We start from the raw sequence: 23,999 nt of genomic DNA, 5'->3' as shown, positions 1-23,999 counted from the left end.
GAGGGGTTTTGTTTCACTTTGCTCTTTTCTGAGGCAGACAGTCTTTCCACCTCGTCAGCCTTTGCCATAACTTTTAAAGGACACAGGCAGAGAAAGAACAGATGGAAATAATGATAATTACTTACTTTGAACGTTGCAAGAAATGCATAGTGCCTATAAGGTCTCATCCAAAGTTAATGGAAAGACTATCAATCTATTGTACTTATATTGCCTCGGTTACCATAGGATCTGAGCACCTCAGCAGCTTTCAGGAATTTATCCTCAGGACTATGTGAGGTGGGGAAGCATATTTTTCCCCATTTCGTTGGGGCAAAGAAGACTTTATATGCTTCCCAAGGTCATACACACTGATGGAGCAGGAATTTGAAGCTAGGTGTTTCAAGTCCTTTAGTTGCCTTGATGGTAACCAGATCCCGTGTGACCTGCTGAATGGGTGGGTTCTAGATCCAGCTCACCCTGACAGGCATCCGTCATCTTTAATCCCAAGCACTTCAAGCAATATGTGGAGTATAGTACCAAGTGTGATGACCAAATGGAGTATAACAGCTATTTAGCCATTTCATAAGCCACAGCACATCAAAAATTGGCTCTAGTGAAGTGAATCTCAAGAAATTACAAAGGCAGTACGAATCATACCAAAATCCACGTGATTTTTCTACAGCTCACTAAAAAAAAGTCATGTCCCTCTCAGATGAAATGCATGTTAATTACTGAACAATGTGTGAACAGGAAACCACTGACAAAGGAGCTTCACTACCCATAAATAATATGACCTGTGCAACTGTTATCAATTAGTAAGTGTAATATGATTGAAATAACCAGTGAGCTGCTAAAGCCTGTGTACAACCCCCATCAGTTAATATTTAAAATAAGGAAACAGTAACTACGCATGATGTAGGGTTTCGGAACTAACTACTAGAGAGTGGGCCTTTGTAAATATGGAAGATGTTTGTGTCAGAAAAGGTAATGGATTGTGATCTGCTCAATAAGCCTTGAAGAACCACTTGGAACTGCCAAGATTAGGGAAGAAGTAAGTAAAAGGTATTTCCTACTGGGGGAGATAACAACCACCGACTCATTGACCACCTACTCAGATGATACCTCCTATGCAAGAGAAGACAATGAAGGGAGAAGATGGAGTTTGTGTGCTAATTTACATGAAGAGCGAAGAAGAAAGGACCAATCATTAAGGAAAATAACAACTAATTATGTATTAGTTAAGTGTATAATTATGAGGACTTTTGAGACAAGGGTGTGCTGCCTTGAAACAGGCACCCATTCATGTGTATCAATGAATTAGTCTGAAAATACCCGACTCTGTGTGTTATTGGCTTGCACACCAGGTAAACAAAGCCCATTTGTGGGACAACACAATAATCAGGAGCAAAACCTGTGAGAACATCTCACTGATGTTTCTTGCCATGTTTCACGGCCCCAAGCACCTGGTCCTACCATGTCTGTCATCTCCTTTGATCCACCTCCCACATTGCTGTTCTGGCTTGCTCTTGCTTTCTCACAGGACATTCCTGGGGACAGGGTTTCCCATTTGGCATCTTTTGGCATACGTAAACTATTGTGCCCTGATGTCCTGGTATCTTTTTTCCACTGGTCCCATCCATGATGTCTGCCACCAGTTGGTCACCATGCTTGTGGCTTGCCCTCCCTGGCACATGCACCACAGCATCCCCGTAGCATCAAGCGGCACGAAACTCCTTCACCGTTCCCCAGCCCACACAGTGCTCTGCAACACCCTGGAATTGGTTAAAAAGTTCCCTAGTGTTCTGGTTTCAGCTGGGTTAGAGTTAATTTTCTTCCTAGTAGCTGGTATACTGTTATGTTTTGGTTTCAGTATGAGAAGAATGTTGATGACACACTGATGTTTTCAGTTGTTGCTAAGCCCTGTTTAGACTAAGGCAAGGATTTTTCAGCTTCTCATGCCCAGCCAGCAAGAAGGCTGGAGGGACACAAGAAGTTGGGAGGGGACACAGCCAGGACAGCTGACCCAAACTGGCCAAAGGGGTATTCCAGACCATGTGATGTCATGCCCAGTATATAAACTGGGGGGAGTTGGCCTGTGGAGATCGCTGCTTGGGAACTAACTGGGCATCAGTTGGTGAGTGGTGAGCAATTGCATTGTGCTTCACTTATTTGGGTATATTCCAATTCTTTTATTATTATTATTATTGTAATTTTATTATTGTTATTATTATCATTATTAGTTTCTTCCTTTCTGTTCTATTAAGCTGTTCTTATCTCAACCCATGGGTTTTTCCTTTTTTTTTTTTTTCCTGATTCTTCCCCCATCCCACTGGGTGTGGGAGGGAGTGAGCGAGCAGCTGCATGGTGCTTAGTTACCAGCTGGGGTTAAACCACGACACCTAGTAAAGGAGATTGTGCACAACAGTTTAGGATATGGAGGCCTGGGTTGTAGTGAAGACCCTCCTGCTTTAAACAAAGTGTTTGGGCTAATTACAGCTGAAGATTTTACTCTACTAGAGGAACCAATATTTCATTCATGCACTAAGTAAGTGCTATATCTCACCTTTTATGTTTTGCTTCTGGATGAAAGCAGTGTATAGTTCTGGTGACAAGCAACCCTGCAGCAAACAGAGTGTCACCATGGAAGTGATTGTTTCCAAAACAGGAGGCAAGAGCATTGGGTCTGAAAGGAAACGCAGTATTTTAAATAACACAGAGGACATAAAATTAGTTTTGGGGTTAAAGATTTGGGTGATTGTTTTGTTTTTGAAGAAATAAAACACAAACATTCATCGAACATCTATCTACACATCTGCTACATGTGCAGTGCAATTCTGGGGCATCATGTACATTGCATGTACAAAAATAACATAGATATTAATTTTAAGTAAATGTGTACTACATACAGTGCTCATGTCATTTCTAGGAACTACACAAAGATAGCGTGAAGGGCTTAGCTATGAGAAATGAAATAGTAGGGAGAATTCAGAAACCATAGTTAAAGAACTTTAAAAGAACATCTGAAAAGATGAACCTTTTGATAGGATTTAAACTGCCTATGGGATTCAAGAGCTTTAATCAACAAAAGCAGCTTATTTCATCAATGTCGTGAGCAATAGCAGACAAGGCATCATCAGTGAAGAACACTGTAGAAAACAATTTCTTTGGTTTAAAAAACTGTTTAGAGAAATCTGAGACTCCTCCCTTTGTCTGGTGACCATCTGGATGGATTTTGCCTTGGAAAGCCTGTCCTGAACTTGAAGCAAACAAACATTTGTTCACATGGTGGGAAAGAAAAGATTGAAGCAGCTTGCCAGAACTGGAAAAGCCGCCCATGCATATCAGTGTATTTACCTAGAGCAAGAAAAATGTGCTCTTTGTTTCTGGGACATTATCTTTAGTGCCCTTGTAAAGCTCTCCTTGACCATCCTGCATAATGTAAAGCCAGGGAAAATATACTTCTTTTTTCCCATATATGACATCTATTTCTCTAACATACATTTGCATTCAAGATCCATTACCAGAAGACTCTTGCACCATGTTAGAGGCTCTGAGGGTTAATTTTTGTGTTCCTTAACAAGGTTTTAGTCACCCCAAAATGAGTTTGCGGTAGGCAGTTCCCTGGGGGAGGAGGTGCTACCCTGGCCTGGCAGCACTGCCGACAGCCCGGCCCCGGAACGCACCGAGTGTGTGGAGAGTTTTGCAGGACCAGTACCCAGCGAGGCAGCGGTGCCAGATGGTCCCCCCTCCACCGGGCTGGGCTGCCAGAGCCAGACCCCAGCCATTTTGGGGAGCTGGCTCTTGTGCTGATGGACCCAAAGCCATCAGCTGGTGCCGGGGCCCTATCCAAGACCTATAAAGAGGGATAGACAGTAAACCCCATAATGGGGAGGAAAAATGCAAAGAGGCAGAAATGTTTATTTTCCTTTTCCTTTCTGGTTAGCCATTATGAATTAGGGTGGCACTGTTTTGGATGGACCCTGGACAACTCTGGGCTGCAATATATTCACTCAAACATTCATTTAAATGAGCTGGCAGTTCAGGTGGTGGTTGTTTCCTGTTTCAAGCTATTTAGCATCCCTGGCTGTTTCTTTGCTAACTGAAATATATGATCTCCTTCAACAAAAAAACAGTGACTACTAACTATACACATCAAATCCAGACAGCAACTAAACTTTTATGATCTCAATATTGTCAATATTTACTCAATATTGTCAATATTTACAAGACCTCTGAACCTGCCTCACCCAATGCACAAAAGCAGGAGGAACATTGCATTTCATATTTCTTCTTTTCAGAAATTTGAGTAAGGTGTAAGTAACCTTTCCTATAAAGTAAGTCAGCCAATAAGATCCTTCATCTCAGCCATGTATAATTTACAATGTAAAAGTGATGGGTCATCACATTTATATGAATCTGCATATACGGTGAAAAGTTAGAATATTTTGGAAGGAGCTGATACATACTCCACAAAGGAGAGACTGATAAATCGTATACTGGCTCTTGCTTATTTGTGCACCATCATTGCTCAGGCAGAAAGACTAACGAGTTGCCTGACTAACATCAAGTAGTTCAAGGTTGCTTTGCTAGTGTACATTTTGACAGTCTAATGTGCATTTTTGGTGGCGCGAATATAGATATATCTAAAAGATATACCTGAAAGATTTTAAGTTCAAGATGAAACACCTTTTCCTTAAAGACAATTTTGATTTTTTTATTTTAAAATTACCTTGAAGTGAACTTCGAATTACTCAGTGTTGAAATGAACGGCAAAGGTTTAAAAGAAAGTATATGTGTTAAAATGCTTTAAATTCCAGTAAAATCGTTCTGAAGTTTTTAGAGCAAATTGAGGGCACCTGTGCAGGCACATATTACCTTCCTGCCAGCATTGCAGAGTCTGAGAGCTGAATTATTAGGAAAGCTCTTTTGCTGGATTTCAGACAAATCACTTTAATGTGCCAAAATTGATTTGGCATGAAATCATCAGTAGACCCTCCAGAATACTAACAGCATTAAAGGCAGAGGCCAGGACTGTCCAACTTGCTTGGCTAAAGTTAGGCTCATAAACTAGTAGTTAGGCATCCAAATTAAAATCTTCTGCTTCCAGATGTGCTGTGTGTCTGTTGGTACAGCTGAAGAGATTTCAGCAAGTGACACATGGGGGTACTGAGAATATGGGGGACGAGGGGAAGAGTTTATCTAATGTCTTTGCTTCTCAGCTCAAATCTTCATCTACAAGCCACAGATGTTGTAGGTAACCACCCCAGGTAGTTGCTAAACCACTATAGTTCTGTGCATTTATTACTTTTTTTTAACAAATCCACAGATCTTGTCTCTGAACCACACATCTTTCTTTTCATCCATCAAAAACACTGGTGCAGCCCAGTGCTCTGAGCAGAGAGCAGAGAGCTGATAGGTGAAGATCACTAACCTCTTCTCCCAGCTCCACTTTCAAGTCCCCTCATGGCCTTGGGTGAAACTTCTCCCAGCCTCTGCTTTCTTGTCCATGAGACAGCGATGACGATGCTTATTTTGTATGTATGCTGTGAACATCTCTCATTATATTCAGCTACTTTCCCTGAAGCACAGATTTACTGTAGAATCTTTGGTATGAAAGTATAGAGCAATATTTTTCCCCCAGCTAGTTGTATTTATGCAATTTAAGAGTGTGAAACAGCATTTGGACCAGGTCTTTAGGCAATAAGATACATACATGATATCTCTGTAACGTTTAGGGACAGGAGCCTTGGGTGACATAAATCTGCTTTCTTTAAGTTCAGTGAATTTGAAACAATTTCCTTTGGTGGAGGTATTGATTCAGTTCAGCTGAGGTCCAGGCCTCTGCCTTTTCAGTAGCAATGTTTCCTAAAACAATTGGGAAAAGTACAGTACAGGAGGAGATCTGCAGCCAAGCAACAACTCAAGGGAACTAAAACTGTCGTAGCTGATTAACAGAAATGAAAGCTGCTCAGAAACAAATCTGAGTATGAATTTGGAGCACAAGAATTAATTGAGAAGGGGATTCTCTTTGTACTTCTTTTAGTAGGTCAGACAGTTTATCCACTAAGATGGCTTTGAAGCTGCCAGCAAAAAAGGCGTCACTGGAAAGATGAAACGAGCCAGTGAGTGAAGTCATCTGGTTGTCCTAAACCCTACTATTCTGAGTGAATTAGTTGCATGGTGAATAACAGAAGCCTAAGCCGAAGATGCTCCATTAGCCTTTCCAAAGAGATGGCAAGAAAGGGATAGCACTGGCAAGGGATGAGTTGACAGTAACATGCAGCCTTAGTGCAAGAACAGGGGTGTAAAGCTGAAAGGTTGAATTTCTGCTTCATGCAGCTGTGCAATACTTCTTTCACTGCAGAAAACACCGAAGTACTGAACACAAACTCATAGTGATGTACTCCCTTCCTGATGGCATTCATTTAATGGTGGTGTGGGGCAGGTGAAAGTTACAGCTGTGTCATGGTGACTTAGTGGATGGTTGTTTACACAGCCATGAATTCAGTGGGAGTTTTTACACTGATTTTAATACAATGTGGCTCACAAGGAAAAAAAAAGCAGATATAGTCACAGGAATTGGTCAGTGGCATACAGGAAAAAGACTGCAGCTCTTGCTGAAGTCAATGGGAAGAAGGGTTTTCACTAATAACATACATAAAGGCATGTGAGAAAAAGAAATGTGCATTCAGAGCAAAACAAATGAAGTGGTTTTTTCTAGCCTTTGGCTTCTTGAAAATACTGAAAGTAGAAAAATTCACTTTTTAAAGCTGCCTCTGTTTTTAATGCAGAAAGACAATGTGGGATGTTTGTCCTGAAGAGAGCAGGAATAAAAGAGATATTAAGATCTCACAATCCTGGTCTTCCTCATCAGAGAGGAGTCATGGCAGATCATGCCATCCTCTGCCTCCAGCATCCTACCTTGTACCTAAGGAATCACTCATCCTTCACTGCGGATCAGTTAAGCATAAGAAATGGAGGAAAAGAGTATGCAGTCACAGAATATGGCACATTTTAGGAATTAAATTGTGAAAACAATACTTGCTTTGCCCATATTTTTCTGTACCTATAGCTCCAAAACCAATAAAAGAGGCTTTTTGTCATGATGCTGTATTATGTTGTATTTATTGTTTTTTCCAGCCTAAAGTGCTTTGTGTGTGAGATTAAAAAGCTGCAAGTCTCAGGCCATCTGGCCAACCAAATGGATTTAGTGTACAGGATCACTGCCAGATGCATGCCAGTTGTAAGTTTAATTTTTGAACATATAAAGTGCCTGGGGCTCTGTGTCTGTTATTCAGAGAAAATCATGTTCCAGTTTTCCAAAAGAATCCAGATACCGTTTGAATCTAGGTGTATGGTCTTTTCTCTTTCACATGGTTTAAGGGCATATTCTTTGTTTCTCATAAAGAAAAATGATGGCAAGAGAATTTTGCATATATCTTACATGTTACGTATGTTTGATCACATCTGTCTGACCTTACGGAACAGTAGGAAACACAGCAATAAGTTTTCTTAAGAAGCTTCAGTGAAATTGTTTAACTGAAAGATAAAATTTCACAGAGTACTTTAGATTAATTTGCACTTATATTTATTTATGATCCACTTGGAGAATAACTATGTTTTCAAGTATATAATAGTTTATAATATCTCAAATTGATATTTAATTGATTTCATTTATTTTAAATGAGGAACTAAAGGAAGATGAGATGTATTTTTAGCTTTACAAACTGTAAGAAGGATAAAGTGCATTTAATTTTTTATTTTGCAAATGTTCTCCCATAACAAGGTCTACAGCACGTCTGACAGAGATACTGTGAAAATGAGGAAAGGTGTGAGCACAGATAGCTCTGGGCTTTGCAAAAAGGTCTTGAGGATTTTGTTCAAAACACACCAGTTGAAATCCAGGGTAGAGCAGGATTTGGGTGATGGGAAACAGTGATTTGCGAGCCTGGCTCTCCTGCCTAATGCACTGCTGCCCACATCAGTGTATTTCTTTGCAGCTAAAATACTGAGGTTGAATTACTTTCTCCTAAACAGACCTGAAGGCCCAATGAATCAGAGATAAATGTTTGGAAAGGAAAGAAAAACTTGTTTGTCAGGGCAGAGTTATTCTCCCCTGTCTGATGGAGCAGTGAGGGAGGAGCTGGTGAAAGCCAGACATTGATAGCAGCCAAGGGCTCCTGCAGCGGATCTCGGTGCCCTCGAGAGGCACAGCATGTGGGACAGCCCAGCCCACTGCGCTGACTGGATTTGGCAATTTCCATCATAGTCAAGTTAAAGTATATGTAGACAAAAATAGGTTTAAATGTTTGGAAAAGGGGAGTGGCGGCAATGTTGCTAGATGCTGCCAAAAGCAGAGCCTCCCATAGGAATTTCTTTGCAAATGTCTCTAGCACTAAAACCAAATCTCAGTCCCCCAAAATAAGGCCTGCATCAGCCTTGAAATCAGCAGGTCTAATCGCGTTGTTGCTCCTGGAGATAGATGCAAAGTTTTGGTTAGCAGCTCAGATTGGTATGTTAGCAGCTCAGATGACTACCCAGTGAAAAGGGCTCTATGTGGTTTGAGGTGCACCTTTCCCATGAAGAGCCATAAAAGAAAAGCTGGCACTGTAATCTGTAGTTTATTTTATTCTTGAAAGTAATTTTCCCGGTGATATTATCCATTTTTTTCTCCTGCAAACTTGTTCAGGGGTGGGAATCAGGGAAACCAAACAAACAGTAGATTTCATAAAGTAAGGAACAGCAAATTGAGCAAAAGGAGGATTATGAAGACTAAATCTTTTGTTCAAAGAGTGATTAAAAAGCATTAAGTTGGATGAAGTCAATCTAGAGCTTAACTGTATGAACCTTCTGCCTTGTTTTTCTTCTGTTCGGTTTTACATGTATTAAGAAATTAAAGGAGTGGGAGAGACCTCTCGAGGACTGCTGAGGCTAGGGCTTTTTAAAAATAGTAGTGGAGCAAAATCAGTTAGACATATGCCCTGCTTCCCAGTTTCTAGGCAAAGTAAATTGTCCTGGCCAGCTGTATCCAAGAGAGGCAAGAATAAGCTGAGTGCTCTTTTCCAGGTGAGGACTCAAGCAATTCACACCCAAATGTATGTGCCATGGGGATTCATTCCTGCAGGCAATGAAATTCTGGGATTTGTACCCTCCTCTCCCCATGGCTTAAGTGAAAACAGTTCCCCTGCCCAAGAACAAATACAGCTGCAGTTCATTGATGAAATGAGGAAGTGTCAGGGTAATTGCTATTTGCTTTGCATTCAGAATACTTTTTTTTCTGTGGTTTTAGATTAAAACTGCACAATATGAGGGCATCCAGCTCTCTGGGTCTTGTTTGCCTTAAAGAAAACCGTATTTAGAGGAGCACAGCTCCTTTGCAGGAAAGACCAATAGTATGAAGTAGGAGTTATCAGTGGATGCTATATCGTAGTGATGGACATATATCAAGAGAGACTAAAAACAACTAGTCAGGTTTCTGCATTCTACTTGTGCAGCATGGCACTTGGAAAGCTCTGAGCCTTTTTTCCACACTGTGTTTATACAGAAAGATCAAGGGTGGGTGACAGAGTGCAGCTGTAAACATAAATGAAGTTGGTATATTTTTTTTCCACAGCTTTTCTGTATTTACTGACTTAATTGTCTTCTGTTTAAATTGTGGTTCTAAATGAATTGCTAGTTTGATTTAAAAATAATTGTTAATTTCAAAATCATCTGTCTCCAGCCATTTCCCATCATGAGCTCTTTGGTCAGTACATTTTCTTGTCCTCCCAGTTTGGCCTGATGACATATCCTTTATCTGAAATATTTTTGTTTCTGGTCTTTGATGTCCTTATGAGCATGACTGAACATTTCAATCTTTACTTCTGGAGAATACTGCCCTTGGATGGCAGCTGTACCCCGTAGCTCTGCTGTATGGAGCAAAGGCTCATAATGGAGCAATGCAAAACTCTCCCAGTAGCCAGCAACTTTACACTGAGATGTACTGAGAAAAAACTTTGCCCTAAAGCTTTTTGCTCTCCTAGGATCTTATTTTTCCCCTTGATTCACACTTCTCTTTCTAATGAAGACCAGAAGGAGGAGCTTCCCCCTCCCCAAGGCACTTGAATAGAGCTTGGAAGAAAGCTGTTTTCCTTCCAAAATTTGTTTTTGATATTTCATCATCTTTCTCATTCTGTGATTGGATGAAAACAGAGCTTTTGGTAAAAAGGAAGTTTCCTTCTGCCCCAGAGAGAGCTAATAAGTAGTCTACTGGCTAGGGCACATGTCCAGGGCAGAAGGCACTGAATAACTCCTCAGTCTGGCCCTTACCAGAGACTGAACTTAGCTCTTGCACAGTGCAGGGCCCAGTGTGCCTGATAGCTCCCCTCTTCTTTCCCTCCATCCATTCTCACCTCCCCCAAAATCACTATTATTCCCATGGAAATTTGCTTAATCGGCCATTTAACAAAAAACTCCATGTGGTTCTAGCCAAGCAAGTTGAAAAACTGAAACAGAACTTAAGTTGAAGAAGTTGGTTAGCTCCAACCATAGGGGATACGCATATTTATATTGGCTTTTTTTTTTTTCTTTCAAGTACAGTGGATTATCATAGAATCATAATGTCCTTTCAGAATTGCTTTTCCAAGGGGTGATGCTGTATAAATCATGAAAACTAGACATGGAAAATGTCAAGCAGGTCTCCTGGTCCAACCATCTGCCAGGAGAAGATTGTTCCCTGCAGAATTTTCCCCAGTGCTCTGCTGTAACAAAGTAGCAAAGAGATGCTTTATCTGCAAAACAGCTCCACGCCTATTTATAGTCCTGCAGAACTCATTATCTTTAGTTACAGAGAAATGACTTTACACCCCTGTTACAGAATAAGGTCCCTCTGTCCACAGTGTCACAGCTGAGTTTGCCTACGTGCATGTCCCCAAAGCCACAAGTGTGAAAGCTGATATGTGTTTGCAGCTCGATAATTAAATCAGAAACATATCCTATCCACCGCAATCACATATCCTGCCCTTCCACAACACATTGATAACCAACCAGCAACCACTTGATTACTCCCCCATGAATAATAGGCAGCACAGCAAAATGTTCCTGTGTGTTGAAAGCAGAGAAGGAGCATTTCATTACCAGAACCTCTCCCTCTTTGCCAGAAGCTACCAAACAATAAAATGGAAAGGAGAGATATAGCTTGTGGCATCTGTCAGTGCAAGTAGCCTTTGGTTCAACCTGGGCTGTTATAAATATTATATTAGAAGTATTAGCAAGAGCAGATTGGATTGCAGCAGGTCCAGAATGAGGCAGCCCGAAGGCTGGCAATAAAGCTGGAAGAAATGAAATGGTTTGGCATAGGTGTCTTCTGCTTTGCATTGTGCAAGGAATGAAAAGGAAAGAGGGAAATCTTTCTGCCTTGATTCAGCTCATCTGGAGCATTTATTTAGAAGAGCCACTTTTGCCACCTTGGCAAAGAAGGACTGCGCCTGCATGGACAAACAACATGACACGTGACACTGTCCTCACAAAGTCTATTTAATTACCCTTGTCACTCTTCTGTGCTTTTCTGGACGTGTTTCTCTATGTTTAAGTAAGTTGGCATCATCATTGGATGTGGGATCAGTCTGCACTTTGGGCCAAAGCTGGGAGTGCAGGTTCAACTTGCACAGGCTTCATGGATGAACCTGGGCACATCAGTGAGGGACAGAGTTTGAAGACATTCAGGTACTGAAAGATGAAAAAAATAGTTACTAACTCTTCTTGGTTTCACACAATGAGAGTTCCTGAAACTGTCATTTAATTTTTACTATCAGCTTTAGACACTAAAATCATTTTTTAAATCTAGTTCGTCTTTACATCTTGGTCCCCCACCTGTATTACAGAAAGAAAATTGTTTCTTGAGCCTGAACTTTTGTGAGAAGCTAAGAAACTTCTGGCAGAGGTGATATGAGTGCCTCAGCTAAAAAGGAAAATTCATTATATACATTGAAATTCTGACAACTTCAAAGGAACAAAGAAAATCAAGGGGGAGTGAATATATCTCATATTCCTTCCTGTTACTGCAATTTTAGGTGTTACTTGTAAATAAAAATTGTTCCCCCAAAAGTTTAATTTTTTAGGGTCATAGTGTTACAGAAAAGAAAAGAAAAGAAAAGAAAAGAAAAGAAAAGAAAAGAAAATCCTTTAACATTCTTCCTTCAGCAATGAGAGAACAAGGCAGGCACAAATCATTGAAGAGGTGGACATCTCCACACCACTAAATAAACCCTCCACCTTGGTGTACACGGGGGATTAGGAAAGAGTGATGCCAGAGATTGGCTTAGACATATTTCCCTAGAGGTACAGAGAGATATTGAGGGAAATCACAATCATTCTGTAACATGTGATTAAGAAATCAGGATTTTTTTTTTTTCTCATTTTAAGAATGCAACAGACTGGATGGGAACCACCTGAGAAAGCTGACGGCAAGAAGAGTGGGGAGAAATCATTCCAGTCAATACTTCTGAAGTGTGGGCTTACATCGTTTGTCCTACAGCATTTTTATCATAGCAGAAATACTCATATAAAGAATAGCCTTGATCATCTTGGGCAGAAGGCTATTATATAAACAAGTACATATTTAATTGCCCTCTTTTTGGTCTCTGAAAGGACTTTCCTCCTGTTTCAAGTTGGAGGTAGGTCTAAACTCAAGAGCACTTGGCACAAAAAGGCACTTGAAGTTTTCTGTTCAAGGATGTGCAGTTGCACAGCCTCTTCGAGCAACTTTAAATAGGTGCCGTGAATGGCAAGTTGAGAAGCTGCATTATCATTAGCTTCCACCTGAGGGTAAAAAGAAACACACTTTCTGACCTTAGATGGATCAGAAACACTGGCTAATCAAGCAAATGGCAGTAAAATATCCCCGACTGCTCTGCTACTCTTAACCATTTCTGGTATTGTGTCTGCCTTATAAAATGCACGACGGTTAAGCTCCACTTGCAGGACTGTAGCCTCTGCAGGATGGGACAAGGCAGCCACTCACCCTATGCTGCAGTTACTGGTGCCCATCCAAGGATTGGAAATGGTTTACCACTGCCACCCCTGGCCCTCCTGGACTGTCAGTTTGCTGGTTTGAAATGTCCAGCTGCGGCTCTCTTAATCATGACCCATCTTGGTGCCAGGAAATGACCCCCTCGCAGATGTGTCTTGCACATCTGAAAGAGAGGGTTGGTGCTCCCATCTTCCCAGGTGACACAAAGTTATGGCGTGAGATGCTCCTGTCCAGCCTCCTGCTAGGTACCTCACCAAGCTGTTGCCCACCAGGCAGGGCGATGAACAACCTGCCCAGCACTCACACGCCATCCTGCTGGGATGATGTCCAGTGCTAAGCCAAGAGGTCTGTCCACACAGCCTCTTGCTGTCCCTTTGCTACAGACAGCTACTATTTGGGGCCATATTTGTGTCCCCCATGCAGTATAGGGTACGTACAGTCATTTCCCTTCTCTGACTTCTCCTTTCACACTCGACACTGCAGTTTGCGCTTTGGCTCTCTTCCTAATGACTGTATTATTAGCTCTATTTTCATCCGCTCTCAGCTGTTTATTTTGCATAGAGTTATTTTGGCTGCTCTATGTATCACAAATTGAGTAGCTGAATCAAGTCCACAAATGCTAACAGAGAAAGCACGTCAAGCAGGGCTCTGTCTGACCAGCATCATTTTCACCCTCGCATGTGCTGCTGCTCCCTGCCCACGCCGGCATCCCAACTGCCATCCTGCTGCGTTTCTGAACGTAGAGCGGCACAGCGAGGAGCAGAGTGACCATATGGCCTGAGGCAGCTGGGCCATATGAGTCTCCATTTGCAACACCTAGTTTGCACTTGCTAAGACGCAGAAGGTGTTTAATACGTTATGTGTCACTTTATGGGCTATTCCGGCCTTAATTGCAAAGTCTGAAATGGTGCACAAAAGCTGTCCTCTTGAATGTGCTCCCTACAGGAACAGGAGGCGTTGTCCCTCAGTCAGAGTGTTTTTCCATTTGTATCCAGGACATCTGAGCAAAGCAGCTGACACTCTTCAGCATTCAAGATGGCTGGTCCTACCATTTGTTGTCTAGCCATTATCCCCTCAGCAGCCCATCAGTGCTCTAGTTTTTTGGTACAACTAATGGAAATGTGGCTCACAACTGGGTGGGTGTGATGGTTTTGGCTGGGATGGGGTTAATTTTCTTCATAGTAGCTAGTGTGGGGCTATGTTTTGGATCTGTGCTGGAAACAGTGTTGATAATTTAGGGATGTTTTGGTTACTGCTGAGCAGTGTTTACACAGAGCCAAGGGCTTTTCTGCTTCTCACCCCACCCCACCAGCAAGGAGGCTGGGGGGGCACAAGGAGTTGGGAGGGGACACAGCCGGGACAGCTGACCCCAACTGACCCAAGGGATATTCCAGACCGTAGGACCTCATGCTCAGCATGTAAAGCTGGGGGGAAGACCGATTCTCTGCCCATCCCACCGTGGGGGGAGTGAACGAACAGCTGTGTGGTGCTTAGTTGCCAGCTGGGGGTAAACCATGACAGTGGGAAAGGTCTATGGGGCTCTCGAAGGGCGTAGGGACACCTTCAGACCACAGAGGTCTGTTATTTAGGTATGAGAGGGATGGAATCATCCTGAATTCACTTCTCACAGACTTCCCTGGGGTTTTGGAAAAGCCTCATTTACATATACATGTTCCCAAATCATGTCTCTGGAGAGCCCTCACTGTGATCAGCATCAGGTATGAGCCCTGCAGTCTGCAACTGCATAGGAGCTCGCTGCTTCCTCACTGCCCATCAACAGCTAAAATGGGAATTTCCATCTGCATCGTGCAGATTGGCTCCAGATTGTTTATATGGAGGGAATGAACTGAGAAACAGGGAAGGAGCCCTCACCTTCTGCTTTCCTGGGAGCAAAGACTTCTCAAAGGTCCTATTTTCTTCTGGCTCACTGGAAATCCTTGAGGGAATGAGGGGAGGAATTATATTAGGAGATTCCCTAACAGCAAACAAAGCAGAAGCACCTCATTGCCTAGGGAAAAGCAGGGAGGGGCCAAGTGGATAAAAGCAGAAATGAATGATCTCCATTCAGCTCTTCTCTTCCCACTAAAGCTGAAAGCTGAAAAATTAAATAAAACTGCCTATCTCCCAGGTTTTGGAAGAGGAAGGAGCACAGGCTATGTGCATGTGTTGTTACAAGAAAGTCTTAGCTAGAAAAGAGTTTTCTAACAATTTTACCCCCCTCCCAGCCAATCCATGGTTTTAGCAGCAACCCGGGACCTCTGGTGGGCGATAGCCCACTTCCCAGAAGAAAAAACTCTATGGAAACCGCGCACGGTTTTTAATGTTTAATGACATAAAATCAATTGGAAGTGGTTGCTGGCTTCCACAATCAATTTTAGGAGATCTCTCAGAGAACAGGAGAAAGTGGGAGAGTTTCCATTAGCCCTGGAAATCTCATCAACGATAGGGAAATGGTTATAAATAACCCTGCATTCCAATAAACATATTAATAACCTTGTCCTCACTGATTTCTCATGTCTCTGTAAGAGGATACAGTTTTGTCACCAGTAAGGTCAATATCTTGGTCTCAGTTAGACCCTTTCTTTGCACAGACACAGAAACATCCATGTGGCTGTGAGCCCTTTAGCAGAATGAACTCTGAACCATGGCTCACGGTTGCTGTCCCATGAGCTGTCTCTGGTCTGGGAATACCTGAGGGGCAGAAATCCCAGGGGGGTAATCCCCCTGCCTGCAGGCTCTGCCCCATAGCGAAAGGCACCTTAGCCAAAATACAGGGTAAGAAGCTGTCCTGCCCTATAGCTGGGTGGGAATGGGCTCCCCAGGAAAACATGGGGCTCCTCATCCTGGGTGCACGCAGGGGCTAGTGTGGCCAAATTCACCCGAACGTTCATGGGTGGCCACACTCAAGGGCTGTTCGGTCAATGAGAAGTTGCCTGCTGATTTTGATGGGCTTTATGCCATTTGCCAAGCTTAATGCTGCATGGCATGAAGTGCCCTTTTTCTGCCCTTGTTTTGCTCAGACTGGGGGAATGTGATGCCTTCTGCTAGATGGAATCTGAAAAAAAAAAAAAAAAAAAAAGGATATTTTTTGCATCTTTTAAAAATCCCAGGACTAAGCAAAGTTAGGAACAGCCCTGACTGCAGCTCAATACAAATCAAGAGGCTGTTTTCAAATTTTCCAGGTTCGCTCCAGGACTCCAGCTAAGTGAAGTCAAGGCAGGGTTTGTAATGCACAATTTAGTTAGTGAATTTGTAGATCTCTAAAGGCGTGCTTAATTTAATATTGTTTCTAATGGCTATTGTCTTCATGCTTGCCTGTTTCCCCGGTGTTTTTCCCTTTTGTAATTACTTGAATGGGCATTTCCAGGTGCACTGCATATATTAGCAAGCACTTTCATTTTAGTAATGAGTGAGACGCTTTCCGTGTTTATTTCTTCATTGTCCTAATAGTTACTTTATTAAAGGTCCTGATTCTTCTACAGGAGAAAAACAAACATTTACCACTCATTTCTACCTCATTTTCCTCTTCTACCTTATGATGCCCTTGAAAACAGAAGAGTTAAATTACTTACTGACCAGGGTTAGACCAGATTTAAATTATCAGAGAAAAGTAAAACTAAAAAGGGATGCTTGGTCAATGCCTGTCCTCACCCCTCACTGGAATGACAAGTAAGCACTTGTTGAACTTAAAGCCATTCCTCTGGTCGTCAGGACCTCGGGGCTATTTTAAGCTCTCTTAGGGGTACCTGCCGTGCCCGTTTCCCACACCCCGTTACCCTCCCTTAGCATTAATGTGCATTTTCCCACTCCTTGTCCCGCAGCGTGCAGCCTGGGGACTCGTGGGGTGCAGGAGGCCAAGCTTTGCCCGGCCACTCCAGGCTGCCAATTAATGCTGTGGCAGGATTTCAGCATCAGCTGACAACCTTCATCCTGCCGCTGAGCAGCATTTATTATACATGCACAACATCTCTTTGCCACATGCTAGTCTAATTTTCAGATTGGCTGTTTATTAGCATTATTACAAATGTGGCTCTTCATCTTCTATTAAATGGTACTGCAGCCACTGTGCTCCCACATGAAGCCTATAAGGAAGCACTTCGTTCATTAAATTACCCTGCAAATGTCAAACTTGCTCTGTATTATTAGCTGTACATCTTACATCCTCGTTATTAGGATTCTGTGTCTTGAGGGTGCCCTGTGGCATATAGATTTTTTAAAATACAAACCAGTGTCATTTCGCTGTTTAAAAGAACATTTAATTAAACTGGATTCATTGCTTGTATGGGGCTAGTTAAATGAAAGCTAAATAGAAGGCATATGATTACATGTTATTAAGAACAGCGACTGCTCCAGAGACCAAACTCTTTTAACACAACATTAAGCTGAACTCATTTCATATGCACAGGTTAGCTCTGGCCTGTGAGGAGAACATATTTTGAGAAGATCAGCAGAATGGTTATGGGCACTAAACAGCTTTTAACAAAATGCGTGTTTCAGGGAAGAAACCTTTCCTAAGGTAGACTTATATATGCTAATGACAGAAGTCAAAGCTTCACACTGATTCTAGGTAACCTTTTAATAATTACTGCTTTTATAGTGTCAGATGTAAATTATAAGATTGGCTTTATTTATTATTTCACTGGCTATAAATTAACAAAGGGCCACAATGAGTATAAAAATAAAATTGGAAATATTTTGTAGGCTTGAGTCATTGGTCACATCATTATTTTTTAATGGTTTTCAGGAAAGCAAAAAGTATCATAACAAAAACCTCCATTACACAATTTCCTATTCCCTACTCCATTTAGGTTAACACTGTTGGTTGGATCAGATTTTTTTTAAGAAGAGCACTCACCAAATTTCCTTTCCAGGCATCCTAAGCTCCTTTTTGAAATTCTACCTCACCCATGTCCTTCTCCAACCCCATCCCTAAAACTCACCATGGCTGTGAGTCTTCAAAGCCTTCAGGAGTGGTGTGGCACTCAGTGGGCAAAAGCTGCTATTTTTTACATGAATCGCAGCCATCTCATCGTACTCTTTCAGCTCCCGGCTGCTCTGAGGTTAAGATTGCCTTTGGTGGTTTGGAGGAGGGATAAGGGTTTGGGTGTGCATCACTACATGGCACTGGCTGGGTGTTGTAGCCCTCTCCCCCCTTCCTTCCTATGCACCCTTCTTGCCTGTTGATTTATCTGTTACTAAGGTTAAAACCATGACAGCAACAAGCTCCAGCTCAACCCCTCTTCAAGTCCGCACAAGGACACCACATCTATTTTCTCTGCTTGCAAGTGAGGACGCACAGCTAGAGCTCCAGAGAGGCAGCTCTCAGCATGAGGTTCATGACTAAAAAGCATTAGGCAATTGAGATCTTGTATCTAAAGCTGGAACTACCTGTTTCCTCCAATAAAGTAACTTAAAATCAGGCTTTTTGCCATGGTAGCTAATGGTGGGACCAGTGCTGTGTGTCCCTGGTATGTGTTCCCTGAGCACTACTGTGTTTCGTGCAAATAATCCAAGTCAGCGGTGAGGATATCGCTGTCGGAGGATTTGGCTCACAAACTTCCTCCAAATCACACGGAGCACAAGGCAGAAGTTTCTCCCATGTGAAGTAGATGCACTCAGAGCTGAGGCTGCACCGTCTCCCTCCGGTTTGGCTCCTCTGCCCTCTCTGGAAGGAAGCGCCGATCGCCCCGTTCTGCCTGACTCCCCCGGTTCCAGCAGAAGCTTTATAAATCCCCTGGGCATGAAGATGCCTAATGACCAGAATAAAAAAACCTATGTCCTAAAAATGGCTGGACTTGACTCCTCTGCTCAGCATTCCCCTGGGCGGGTGCAGGCAGCTCTGCTTGCTGTCCCTGGCATTCCCAGCACGGCCCCAGGGCACCTTGCTGCTCGGGGCTACAGCCCGAGCCCCTGGGCTCCTCCAAGGGTTTGGGCTGCCGACTGCCGCCACAATACATGTCTCCGATTAATAAACAGAGTAACTTTTGCCTGTGCATTACGCCAGACATGCCTCTCTACCTCTATCTAGGTCAGCAAGAGCCTTGGGAGTGCAGAAGTGTGCTCTGAAAAAAAGAGGAAGAGACCTTCCTATTTTAAGGTTGTTTTAATTGCTTTTCATGCTTTTCAAAACATCTGAGAGGAAACTCTTCCCTGGGAGTGCCACTTCCCCCACTCACACCTCTTCTGGAAAGACCTGGAGATCTCAGCCGCTCCTGTGCCACAGCCCAGGCACAGCACTGGCTCTGCTTCTCATGGGGTTCCTCTCTGTCTTCTCACCGTGTCTACTTTTTAGCTTTCTTTTTTGACTGCAAAAGAAATGGAGCCCTTCCACCCATTGCTAATGCAAGCATGCAGCCATATATACATGAGAAACTGAATTATAGTGAATAAATTGAAACAAATAAGGCAGTCCTGAAGAAACTCTGCCTTCCAAATGGAAGTGTTGTTGTTGGCAGGGTTTAACCCCAGCTGACAAACAAGCACCATGCAGCCGCTTACTCACTCCCCCCACGGTGGGATGGGGGAGAGAATCGGAAGAGCAAAAGTGAGAAAACTCGTGGGCTGAGATAAAGACCGTTTAATAGGGAAAGCAAAAGCTGCGCACACAAGCAAAGCAAACTGAGGAATCCATTCAGCACTTCCCATGGGCAGGCAGGTGTTCAGCCATCTCCAGGACAGCAGGGCTCCATTACGCCTGATGGGGACTTGGGAAGACAAACGCCATCACTCTCAATGTCCCCCCTTCCTCCTTCTTCCCCCAGCTTTATGTGCTGAGCATGACGTCCTATGGTCTGGAACATCCCTTGGGTCAGTTGGGGTCAGCTGTCCCGGCTGTGTCCCCTCCAACTCCCTGTGCCCCCCCCAGGGTCCTCGCTGGTGGGGTGGGGGGAGAAGCAGGAAAGCTCTTGGCTCTCGGTAAGCACTGCTCAGCGAAAACGTCCCTGAATTACCAACACTTTCCAGCACAGATCCAAAACATAGCCCCACACTAGCTACTATGAAGAAAATTAACTCTACCCCAGCCAAAACCAGCACAGTTGTCCAGAGGTTCAGCTTATAACTTCTGGGCTTTGAAACAGGCTCTTAAATGGAGACCCTGCGTCTTTTTTGTTCGTTAACACAATCCACCCTTGGGGCACATCGATACAGCCGCGGCTTTGAGGGGAGTTGTAGCCAATATAGTAATGCGCAGGGATGTAATTGGCAATGTTGGAAGGGCTGCTGTGGGCAGATGGGAGCCGAAAAGGCTGTGCTTGTTGTGAGATAGGCTTTTATACCTATTGGCCTGGGAGTCCAAAGCAATGTATGATGAATGACCTTACACATCCATAAGCCACTTGAACAGTAAAGCATGGCATCTGTGTCCCTTGCTTGGTTACAGGGCAGTTGTACCCTCTCTATAAATCATGCCAGAATGAGGTTTCCTTTAGTAATCTGGGTTAACCTTTCCTGCTTTGTGGGTTAGCTACCCAAGAGTTTAAATCAACTGTTCAGCCGGGTGGCCTGAGGTTCACCTGCAAGGTAAGAAACGCCAGATTTCTCTGGCCATGGTCCTTTGCCTTCCAGCGGACCCTGGTTTCTGCCTTAGAGCAAGTGCTGTCTTTAGGCACAGCCTCAAAGCCTCTGCAAGGTGAGAGGAGAAGTAGCCAGGACCAGACGTGTAGGAACCAGAAATACTGCAAAGTTTGTTCTGCAAAGCCTCTGCCTTTGGCAGAGTACAAGTTTTACTTGGTTTGGGTTTTTTTTCAATCGTAATTTTTATCCCCCCATACAATTACCTTCTGCCAGGCAAGCAGTGCTAGAGCAGGCCATAGGTACTTGAGTATTTATTTCATAGTTTGCCTTCTGCCCTGGCAGTACATCCATCTGAGCATCAGTTCACCTGACTTATTTCACGAAAGATCCCAATCTCAGTAATAGCTTCTGATGTGACTGCTGACTCTCAAGCTTTCTTGGGTTTTGTTTTCCAGAAAGCTGTAATTTTAGGCAGTCTTAGTATCTGCTCTCACATTGCAAAACCAGAGAAAACCTCCTTTATATACATGTACAGCAAAAAGCCTTTTACTCAGAATTTGCTTAAAAGTATTATACTAACGCACCACTGCCTGTGTCTTCCCTGGGATTAAATGCAGGACATCAGGGTTCATGCTCCCGTGGGCTGTGCAAGCACTGCTTTCAACAGCCTAATGCTTGTCCTGGGCTTTGATGTCAGTCATTATTAAGAAAAAAGAATGAAATTGAGGAAGAAGAGATTTAGTGTGTAAAATGGCTAACAATACTTCTGTGCAGTGATGTCTTGTATAGTATCCCCAGTGATGGTCATTTCAGTCTGGGATACAACAAGCTCTGAATGGTTGGACTATCATGGTTGTTTATTTAGTGTTTCTCCAGCTGTGGTTACAGGTGGGGACCTAGGGAAGAGTATCCTATGCATCTTATATACACAGGGCAAGCACGTATGATAGTTTTCCTCAATATTTTTCCACCTATTTCAGCTCAGGAAACTCCTGCACTGGACACTGGATGTTCCTCCTCAAAACACTTCTCACCCACTACGTTGTTGTCTTCTCTTGAACCCATGTGAAGCTTTAACATCCAATCCTCTCTCAGGAGGAGTCCCAGAGGTCACCAAGCCGCCATGGGAAGAGCCAAGTCCTTCCTCAGGGTTTATAGATCTGAGCAACAGTAGCCATGGGGGAGGCAATTGCCGTCAGCAAAGTCGTCCACAATCACTGATCCAAATTTGGATCAAATCCTTACAGTCCTCTTCCATAAATAACACTCTGTCCTTCACATAAAAAAAAATAATTTGTTATTTATACAACAGATGCACCTAAATACCACCAACCAAGATGAGGACTCAATTGTGCTAGGCACTATAAAAACAAGCAGTAAACCCCCAAAGAGCTTTTAAAGTAAGGGATTGATAGTTTAGTTCTCCTAGGAAGACTAGTCACTGTGAATCTTTAAAATATATTTCTATGCAGAGCAGAGAAGGTTGTTGCGCTTTCATTCCTTTCAGTGCTTGATAGCACACATAAAGCACCAAACACAAAAGCTAAGTGTGACTGCAACTTGAATCCCAGACATTATATGCGTGCAAATCCTGCCAGAAACATCCACTGACTTCTAAGCAGAAATTTCTTCCTGAATCAGGAAAATGACAAGCTGGGCATCGCTCCTTACTTAAAATACCAGCCCCACAGTGGTAGATTTGATTGCAACAGGCTTCGTAGAGAGGAGCGATGCCAAATCCTTACCATAAAAGCATAGTTCTGACTTCCTGCTATTGCGTTGCATTCATGGACATGCTCAAAACAATCATTTTTAGAGTGGTTCGACTCCTGAGCTTGCCTCAGTGCGCTTTGAAGCAGTTTGTTCTAAGCAAGTCATGTTCACTATCCTAATCTGACATAAAGCCTGATGGAAAAATCTGTGATCGATTATAGCAGCAGGACAAAGAGATATGAGAGGAAAGCAATGCAAAAGAACAGATATCAATCACTGGTTCGCAACCAGCCTAAAGAAGGTAGCTGGTGATATTACTGAATTTGAAGGCAGTGTAGCACATCTTTTTGCTGTTGTAGGTAAACACTCTGAGCTGCAGACTGTTTGTCTTACAGACAGACCGATTTGGTATAAAAAGTGGATTTTGAAGTATGGATTTTGTTGGAAGGGGACAAAATAAACTACTGGTTTGTTACCTTGAAAATGGTGTAGCATGTAATGAGTGTTTGCAGCAGTTTCACAGCTGCTTATTGCTGTTATTTTTAAGCTTCTAAGTGTTTTTTTTGTTTACAATTTTTAATTGATTGAATATGGAAAATACGGTGGAACAAATTTGTGTTGAATAAGAAATAGTAGACACGATCAACAAGCTCTTTAATGTTGAGTTAGCTTTTTTCTCATTGCTGGACAAGATCATACTTCAAAGCAAATTAAAGATGTGAAGCCAAATTCTGATTGCAATGCAGGCAACAGAAATCTTCCTGTCAGCCTCCATAAAAGCAGGTGTAAGTTTTCAGTATTAGTCCAGTCCATCCAATTCACATGTCTTTCTGTCTTTATCTAATCTAATACATGGTCGTGAGATAAATTATAGAAGCGTATGATAAATTGCATTGCTATTCATTTTTGGCAAGATCACCAATACTCTGGCCACTAATTCATCTCCGCCAGGATCCATTGTAACATACCAGATCCTTGAAACAGCCTCCAAATAATGTAATTTTGTTTTCTTTAAGAAAACAAAGAAATTATATCTGCTGGCAAATATCTTGCTTACCCTCACCAAAATAAATGATACCTCGTTGCCACCTCCGCAAAATCATGGTTATAAAAATACCAAAATGTATTTATAGCATTAAGAGTCTCAAAGATATTAAGTCCTTATATTCTATTTGAGTGGGAAACTATAACATGATTTAGGCTAAGGGATTTCAAAGCGGAAAAAGATGACATGGCTTAGGTTTAGGGATTTCAAAGAGTCATTAATTTGGTTATTTCTATGTTCATTGTTTTTTTTGGCTAGAGACTTGATAATACACATAGAATACACAAAACTGAGTAAAAAACCTGCAATATGCTGTAAAAATTTTTTCTGGTGCTTATTTAGAGCAGTTCACCACTCTTGCAGAGAAGCACCATCCTGAATCACACCAGTACTACCTTGGACCCACACCTTCATGCATCTCTGTTAGGTACCATCCATATCCATCTGGGAGTAGAAGGAGGAATACCCCATTAAAGCAAAAAGGGAAGATAACTTCTTTTCCCTTATACCCATCAGATCCATCCCTGCCTTCCATATGAACTCTGCTGGGTAGCGAAGGCTGGTGGTGAAGTGTCTCTTGATATGCCAGGAAATCGTGAAGAATGGAATGTGAGGTTTGGGACGTACGAGCTCATGAAGGCTGACTGACTTTGTGAGTCGTAGGAGAGCTCCCCATTGCCACTAGTGTGAAGGAGCACCAGGATGCTGCAAGCAGGTAGGACTGCACCACAAAAGCTA

The sequence above is a fragment of the Haliaeetus leucocephalus genome, unplaced genomic scaffold (assembly GCF_000737465.1).
Source record: "Haliaeetus leucocephalus isolate CR32 unplaced genomic scaffold, Haliaeetus_leucocephalus-4.0 Scaffold451, whole genome shotgun sequence".
In the NCBI taxonomy this organism is placed as follows: domain Eukaryota; kingdom Metazoa; phylum Chordata; class Aves; order Accipitriformes; family Accipitridae; genus Haliaeetus; species Haliaeetus leucocephalus.
This window is presented reverse-complemented; position numbering follows the sequence as displayed.